The sequence below is a fragment of the Triturus cristatus genome, chromosome 7, assembly GCF_964204655.1.
Source record: "Triturus cristatus chromosome 7, aTriCri1.1, whole genome shotgun sequence".
Lineage (NCBI taxonomy): Eukaryota > Metazoa > Chordata > Amphibia > Caudata > Salamandridae > Triturus > Triturus cristatus.
This window is the reverse complement of record NC_140590.1, coordinates 1,830,360,809-1,830,369,693: the sequence shown is the minus strand read 5'-3', so window position 1 is coordinate 1,830,369,693 and position 8,885 is coordinate 1,830,360,809. Positions and strand designations below refer to the sequence as shown.

General features: G+C 39.8%; 1 pseudogene; it reads right to left on the bottom strand.

The window, feature by feature from the left end:
• Positions 1-7,427: 7,427 nt before the first annotated feature.
• On the bottom strand, positions 7,428-8,375 carry LOC146813322 (olfactory receptor 5V1-like; annotated as a pseudogene).
• Positions 8,376-8,885: the final 510 nt, after the last annotated feature.

The following is an 8,885-nucleotide window of genomic DNA, read 5'->3' as shown; positions in this document are numbered from 1 at the left end:
CATAGCAAATAATGGGGCATATCAGCAACGGCCAGCGATAATCATCGCTAAGCGCACTTAGCGCTAGGATAATTATCGCCGGCTATCACTGCTTTCTATAGCAGAGATAGCGTGCTATCAGCAACGCTTATCTCCAAAGTGATAGAAATGCAAGCGTTAGCTGGAAAACAGTGTGATTATCGCTGGAAATCCAGCGATAATCGCACTGTGACTGGCGATACCTTGCTGATAGGGCCGGGTGGTCTTAGCCATGTAATCCACCTCCCATTGGATTACATAGCTAAATCAGATTACAAGCAGGCGTAAGAAAATTAGTGATAACCATGGTTAGCGCTACTTTTCTTATCACTATCCTTGTTCGCGATTCCCTTGATAATTGGAGAAATGTCGGTTAGCGACATTTCTCCAGTTATTCCCGCAAGGAACGCCTACATTGTATATCATTAGCGATGAGATGCAAGGTGTTAGTGAAATGTGCAATGGCACATGCTAAAGCCGGTTAGCGTGCCCTTGCTAATACCGTGTTAGGATTATCGCCGCTTTACGGCCGAAAACGGCAGCTAAAGCGGCGATAATCGTCTTGATGAAATGCCCCAATGTCTATTCCTCTGAAACACAATCTTACATGCACATAGTGGTGGAAGGGGGGGCGAGTGAAACGGTTTCAAAGGCGGCCTTAATTGACCTTCGCCCAAGTCAAAGATTGTATCCCAGGGGTGTTCTTCCCCCACACCCCCATTCGCCAGCAACCCCTCTAAATACCTGCCCACCAGGCTGCAGCAATCTTGGCAGACCCCACCAGCAATGCTTGGCTCTAAATCATCTGCCATCCTCGGAGTCAGCTGTGGTCCTCCCCGGAACCCCTCCAGCTGGTTATTGGAGTCTGAGTTGCTCTGAGAGGCCTCCGAAAAGTGAGCGCAAGTCCTGTGTCTCCAGCTTCCACCACTGCTGCCCTCTCCCGCTCCACTAGTTGTTTGGTGCGCCCTTTCAGGTTATGATTTCTGTCTATGCTTTTTGGGTGGCAGGGGCCTGGATATGGGTATACATTCTGTGCCCGCCCTGTGGAGTTCTAGCCAGGCCCATGTGTATTCAGTATTGTCAGAAAACAGTTATAAATGGGCCACCTTAAAACCCGTTACCGACCGGTATTTAGGCATTTCAGATGTAGGAGGCATGATTTAAGGATTCGGTAATTTACCGAATCGGTAATGGATCGGTAAAATACTGAATGGGTAAAATACAGATTCGGTAAATTACCGAATCCTTAAATCATATGTAGGGAGCACTCAAGTGAGTGATTTTTTGTATTCAGGATTCGGTATTTACCACCAAATACAGGTTGGTGATAAATACCAAATACCTTTCAGAAATCAATTTTTTCCTGTTTTGACACTGCCATGTGGCAGACATACATGCCCTTAGGCACACATGCACGAATCAGGGGTGCAACAGGGTGTCAATGTGACACCCTGCCACCCTTGAATATGCTTCCCCCATTACCGAATCGGTATTTACCAAATCGGTAATGGTGAATGGCTTCCCATTGATTCCTATGGGCCTCCAGGCCCATGGAATCAATGGGAAGGTATGCCTCATTACAGAATCGGTAAATACCGATTCTTAAATTCCGAATTTTTCCGATTCGGTAAAATTTACCAATTTTTTACCTACATACTATTTACCGATTCTTAAATACTGAATCGGTAAAATTCGGTATTTATAAATCGGTAAATAGTATGTTACTTACATATGGCCCTTCGTGAGGTAGACTTTAGGGCATGAACTGCTTCAAAGTAGTATGCACTATGCATGTAGTGTTTTAACCATCGTCACACTTGTGGTTCAGGGACATAGTTTATTAGTCAGTATTTATATAAAATGTGTTTGTACAGTAATGGAATAGTATAATTTTGTAAGTTATTAATATACATTTATTTGTGATTCTTTTTTATAGATACAGAATAGGAGTGTTTCTCATCTGTTTGCACTCTTCTCGTGCAACCTTGTTCAGATGAAGGGTCCTTACGTGTTTCATCATACTTGCCGTGCCGTATGAGTATTTCTTGTTAGGATCCCCTTGTGACAGAACTGTTTTGCAAATCTTGCATGTGACCAAGGTGGCATTGGTCTTTGTTTGCCCTTTGGGAAAACTAAAACATTTCTTCACCACTGAAGAAAAACGTTGTGGGCGTGGTGCCTTCTGCAAAAAAAATTCCTCACATTCGGTAAATATTTTAAAGCGGCAATATTTACAGTTTTTGTAAGTTAAAATTATAACATTTTGTTAGCTGTATGCATGTTATATATCTGTGATTTGTTTCTTGTGGTGTTTTGTTGAGAATAGCATGTTGGATTTTTTTAACAATCTATCTGATTTTCCAGGTCTGTTGTCGACATCCATGGTCCCCACAGGAGTGTTGCGCCTTGTTGTTTTGCATTATTTTTGATACATTTTGTTTATTAGTTTATTGTTGTTATATATGTTAATAAAAAAATTAAGTTTGAAAAAAAAAATTATTAACATTTTGGGTTGTTCTCTTAACTGCTGTGTGACTCTTTCTTGTTCTTATTACTGTTATTTGATGGAGTCCACCATGGTGTTAAATTTTGGGGCACTTATCGCTGGAATACTGGTGATATCTGCAGTTTGCACCAACTTCTGAATAGTGTGTTAGATTTATCTCACTTTACTTCCGTTAAAGTGCTGAAAATGAAATGGAGACTAGCCGTTCCCGTGCAAAAAAAACACAAGGTGCACTTTTCCGATTTATTCTAAATACTAAAAACATGTATTGAATTGCACTGAGGTATTGGCTTCACTTACAGTGTACACACAAAATCTATTAAGAAATATCATTGTATTTATATTGTTTGGATATAGTGCGTCAGGTACTGGATCATGACGAGATACACTGCTCAGTTCGTATATTGTTCTGTACACGAAAGAAATCACATCACAACTTTCACACCAATTGCAATGCAAAACATATTCCTGCGATAAGACACGTTAGCACCAGGGATTTTACACCTGCTTTCTGCAGGTGATAAGCAGGACAACTACCTGCTCCATGAAAGGGAACACAGCCAAGAGCCACACCAAAACACCCACAGGTGCCATAGAGTCAATGAGCATGATACAGGGATACCCATGAGGGCCATAAGTCTCATCTCAACAACTCCAGGACCGCCAATGCCCCCCAAACCCACATCTTAGCAAGTGTGTCCGTGTGGTCATTGTCTTAGCATGATAGGCACGAGCCCTGCAACATCACAGTGTGCTGTCACCTCAGTGTTGGCAGTGATCCTGGACATGTAGCTATGCACACATTCTCCTGCATGCACAACTGGTGTGTGCTGGTCTGGGGTTCACAGGTCATTGCAGGGGTGTGCCTATCCGGCAAGGAGAACGGGTGTTTCGGACATGTCCGTGTACAGTAAGTGCGGTAAGTGTGTCTCTGTGTTCTGGTGTGGCCTGCTACAAAAGCCGCAGCAGTGAATGTTTTAAAGTGGTATGCACCACCTCCAAACGGCACTGTGATGGTGTAGTTGGAATGTAGCAGGACATGTGCAAATAGGCATTACAATGGTGTGCCGTATGAGTGCACGAGATACAACAGCGCACTGTACAAAAGTGTGGGGGCTCGTGGGAGGGAGGAGCAGCCGTTTGGCAACATAACACACAGTGAACTCGACCATGTGCCACATGCTGGGCATCTCATCCATGATGCCCACGGTTGCAGACATCCCACAACTCCAACGACTGGCCTTTGTACACATCCTGTATGAATGCAACGTGGTTTTCACTTCTATGCTCGTTCAGTGGTGTGATGTTGGCGAGTTGTGTGATTTGTGCTCCTTGTTGGTGTGTTTCATTTTGGCCATAGTTAGTCTATATGTGTGTTGTACTTAATTGTGCATGTGTGCCATTCTGCCCATCATCCCCCTCCCCCCAATCCCTGCTTCTTCCTCTTCCGAGTGTTGTTGTGTCTATAATTTTGTTGCTCCATACATAAATACATGTAAAGAATAAATAAGAATAGTTCCTTGATTCTTTTAGGTTTCAAAACTTCTGTCTATTGGTTTCTTTTTAATTTTCCATATAAACCGTTTTTTAAATATTCAACAACACATAGAAGTCAGAAGTGCAACGTATTCTATCAACACACTTTCTAGAACATTCTACAACACGTGCAGTTTAAAAGTTCATCAACTTTTTAAAACTTAACGATATTTTTTTGCAACATTTTCTTGAACATTTAATGACACGTGCAGGTTAAAAGTTCACGATTGTTTTAAGTTCGAACAGTGCCTTCCAAATGCAAGTAGCAGGTGTGGTTGAGCTGAGCAAATTGTATCCTATGATATGTACTCCACTGTTGAAACTGCTTTTTCTTAACCAATTACAAAGATGCTTTTCCACAAAACTAATGTGCACCCTAATTTAAAAAAGAATGCTTTTGATGATATCTTTAGAGATAAGTTATAGATAGCAATTAGCATTTAAAAAACCTTTGAAATTCACAGAAAAAACCTTAGGTTTCATGCATGTTATAGTTAGGAATTGGCATTTAAAAAACCTTTGAAATTCACTGAAAAAACCAAAGGTTTCAGGGGCGTTATAGTTAGGAATTGGCATTTAAAAAACCTTAGAAATTCACTAAAAAAACCATAGGTTTCAGGGGTGTTATAGTTAGCTGGACATTTCCCTCATACAAAACCCTAGCAATTCCCCTGATATAGTTAGTTCAGCTAAACTATAACTCGCGCACCGGCAATGCACTGCTGATGACGTCACATATTACATCACTCATGACATGGTCAGTGACATCACTGATGACATCTCTGATGACATCTCAAATAACATCACTGATGACATCACTGATGGCGTCATCCATGTGAGAAATTAGTGCATCTTTTCACACCCTAATATAACCTTTGATACACCGACTCAAAATTTCAGACAACCATTTTGACAACCATAGATACTCCAATACCAATAAGTACTTACCCACTTATTGACTTTTAGGTCTACATACATGTCCACTCACTCACCTTCTACAGTCACTCATACTTACAGGCACTCTGTGCATTTATACAACTATATAGACATTTCACACCGCCATTTATCCATTGAGGAACTGGCACATCTAGTCAGTCATGCAAATAATTAATCACAGTTCAATTTACTCACGTATACAGTTAAACACACTGAAGTTCACTTACTCATAAACATACTAACAAATTCTGTGTCTTCCTGCAGAAAAAAAACAAACAGCACATGACACAGATATCCTTGCACTATGGCGAATACAGCCACTCCCAAAATCACACACTCTCACATATAGATAGTTATATACTGTTACACACATATACACTGCATTTCACATATGTATTTACTAACACATGTACAACTGAGATATACATTGAATCACTAACACACCCATATGTACACTCACCCAACCATACAGTCTATCACAGATGCACTCTTAAAACCATGCACCCACTGAATCACCCACTCACACATCTAGTCACAGAGTCACACACACCCTACCCACACAAACACTCAGATACCCATACAGATACTCAGACAACCAATCAATAACCCATATAGACACTCATATAGCTATTCACAAAACCATGCAGCCACTTATACACCAACACATAGACACATATAGACATTCACACAGTTTAGTCACTAGTCTGCAGTAAGATACATTTAATGACTCACTTATAGAGTCAGTTACGCACCTAGAAAATCATCCATTCACGCACTTGTACACCCACTCATTCTTTCACAGGTTCTTCACTATAAATATATAAAACATATTTAAACTTTACATAAACACACAGTCACTGGATGACGTCATCAGTGATGTCATCAGTGATGTAATTTGAGATGTCATCAGTGATGTCATCAGTGATGTCACTGACCATGTCATGAGTGATGTAATATGTGACGTCATCAGCAGTGCATTGCCGGGGCGCGAGTTATACTTAGCTGAACTAACTATAACAGGGGAATTTCTAGGGTTTTGTACGAGGGAAATGTCCAGCTAACTATAACACCCATGACACCTATTTGTTTCAGTGAATTTATAGATATAAATTAAAATTGTTTAGTATTTTCTAATTAAATAATAAGTATGCACCATAATTTTTTTTTCATCAATTTATATTTATTTATAAGTTTAACTATTTTAACAAATGTAATTTAATTTACCATTTTATCTTACAGGGTTTTATTTTAAGTCCATACCTCCATTATTTATTACAAATGTGTAAGTTACTACAAGACTGTAAGTTACTACAGAAGTGATGCTTGGGAATACGGAAAGTAAAAAACGTACTCAAAAGATCGTTACTTATTCACAGCTCCACATTTCTGAATTTCACTGTCTTACTCCTCCCCGCAGTTGCCCTCCAGGAATCTGTATTGGATAGTCCAAATTACTACTCTAATTCTTGTATCTTTAGAAACCCTTACGTCTAGTTTGACAAACCTTATCTAAAGTAGATGGGACTCTACTCAATGATCTTGAGGTGCTTAATTTATAATTGATTTGTGAAAAGAGCCACACAAATGACATCATCTCAGTCATCAGAAAACAGTGAATCACTTTGAGAGATCATCATATCTTTTACTTTAACGTAAACCTCCCAAATGCACAATCTTTACAGTAGCCACTAACATCGCCTCTCTCAACAGACATGCAAGACCTTCAAGACTGCCAAATTCCAGTCAGAATTGTCTGCAATACAACCACTGAATACACTGATATCTATCAACCAATTTCACCACTCGCTCATCGAAATTTTCAACAAAGTGATTCCACATGAAACCGTGTGACAACTGCAACTATAGCGGAGGCACTCTGGCTTAATTGAAAACATAGGCGTACCATGAAGGTAAATAATAAGTCTAGAAAAGCATTGGATGAAAACTCATGGTTTAAAAGAAAAAAGTCATCTTCTGAAGAACAAAAGATACATTTTCAAGATAACAAAAATAAAAGTAGAGGGAGATCTCAAAATATTACAGTTGCGACGACTAGAAGAAAGATTTAGTCAAATTTATAGACACATTTTGAAAAAGCATACTGTACTTCAGGCTGGTGTAGCCACTCCCAAGTATTCTACAACCACATCACTGAACACCTGATAAAAAAGTAGAATATCTTGAGGTCCACTTCCTGGCACAGACAGTAAGAAACCACATCATTCTCTCAGTTGGGGCAAGCAAAGACCACACGATCACTTATCCAAAACTGTGCTTTTTAAACACTCTATGCATAAATAATCGAATTACATCTATGAACTTCACAGGAGCACGTCTCCTACATATATTTAAGCACATTGTCAAAGGTAGCTCTGAGGCTATACCAGTTAGATCAATCATTATCAAAACATTGTTGTCAGGAAAATAGTTTTTATGGTCCTGTAGTCTATACTGTTTCCTTTTCCTTTTTCCTCCTCAGGGCATTTTTAAACTCTGTGTTTTTAAGACTGTATATGATGGGGTTGGACAATGGAGGAAGAGTGGTGTACAGCAAAGACAAGATCTTGTTTTCTTTGATTGAAAATGTTGATGCAGGTCTCATGTATGTAGGACAAATAGATCCATAGAATAAAATGACCACAGTGAGGTGGGAGCCACAGGTTGAGAAGGCCTTGCGCCTCCCCTCTGTAGACGTCATCTTCAGGATCACTGAGATGATCTTCACGTAAGATGTGATGACAATAATGAATGGCACCAGCTCAAAAGTTGATCCAAATGCATAGGTCAGTGTCTGAATAATGTGGGTGCTGGTGCAAGATAGCTTTAGCAGCGTACTGAAATCACAGTAGAAGTGGTTTATGATATGGGACTGGCAGTAGGAGAACTGAGACAGCAGTACTGTGTGTGGCAGTGAAAGCACAAGACCACCGAGCCAGCACACTGCAGCCAGCTGGGGGCAGATAGTCTTGTTCATGATAGTTATGTAATGCAGGGGTTTGCAAATGGCCGCATACCTATCAAAGGCCATGACTGCGAGGAGAAAGAATTCTGTCACCAGAAGGAGCACAAAAAAATTGATTTGCAGCAGACATTCAGTGAGTGAAATAAGTGTGCCTTTCAGAAAGAAATGGACAAGGATTTGTGGGGAAATGACTGATATTAAACTGATGTCTACAAAGGACAAATTAATGAGAAAAAAATACATGGGAGTGTGCAGAGATGGGCTGGAGCATATTATTGAGATTATAAGTAGATTTCCAATCAAAGTAATCACATACACAAGTGCAAATGCACCAATTAGGGGAATTTGGAGCTGTGGAAGATCTGAAAATCCCACAATCAGGAAGTTGTCCTCCAAGGTAAGATTTTCTTCCTCCATCTAACCAACGATGTATCTTTCCTTGGATTTGCAGACAATCTGAAAAAAATACACAAACAATATTAATTGACTTGTTAGTTGAGGGCTTAGTGGTTTAGTGGATTATGACCCTGGTGAAATTCCCAATTATGCAATTTTATGATGAAAACGTTTCTCTTTCACCAACATTTTAGTGGATAAAACATCCTCTTGCATAGGTTCTTGTAACACTTATTGTGAACGATATTGACATGAAATTCTTGTCACAAGTCTGTATGTAGAAAAGGTCATAGCTTCTGTATAATCCCTAAACTATTTACACTTAATGCTCACAACATACAGTATTGCAAAGAACAACATTTTCAGAAAACACCATTAGGCAGAGGTCCAGAAATTGAGTAAGATATAGATCTAATGCTTGTAGTATGCACACTGTCATGAATCACATTCACAAAGTGGTAGGTTGTGCAACAGTTTATGGATGAAATAGTGTTTTCTGTTTTCTCGGCTTGGTGGCAATGCCTGACCCTG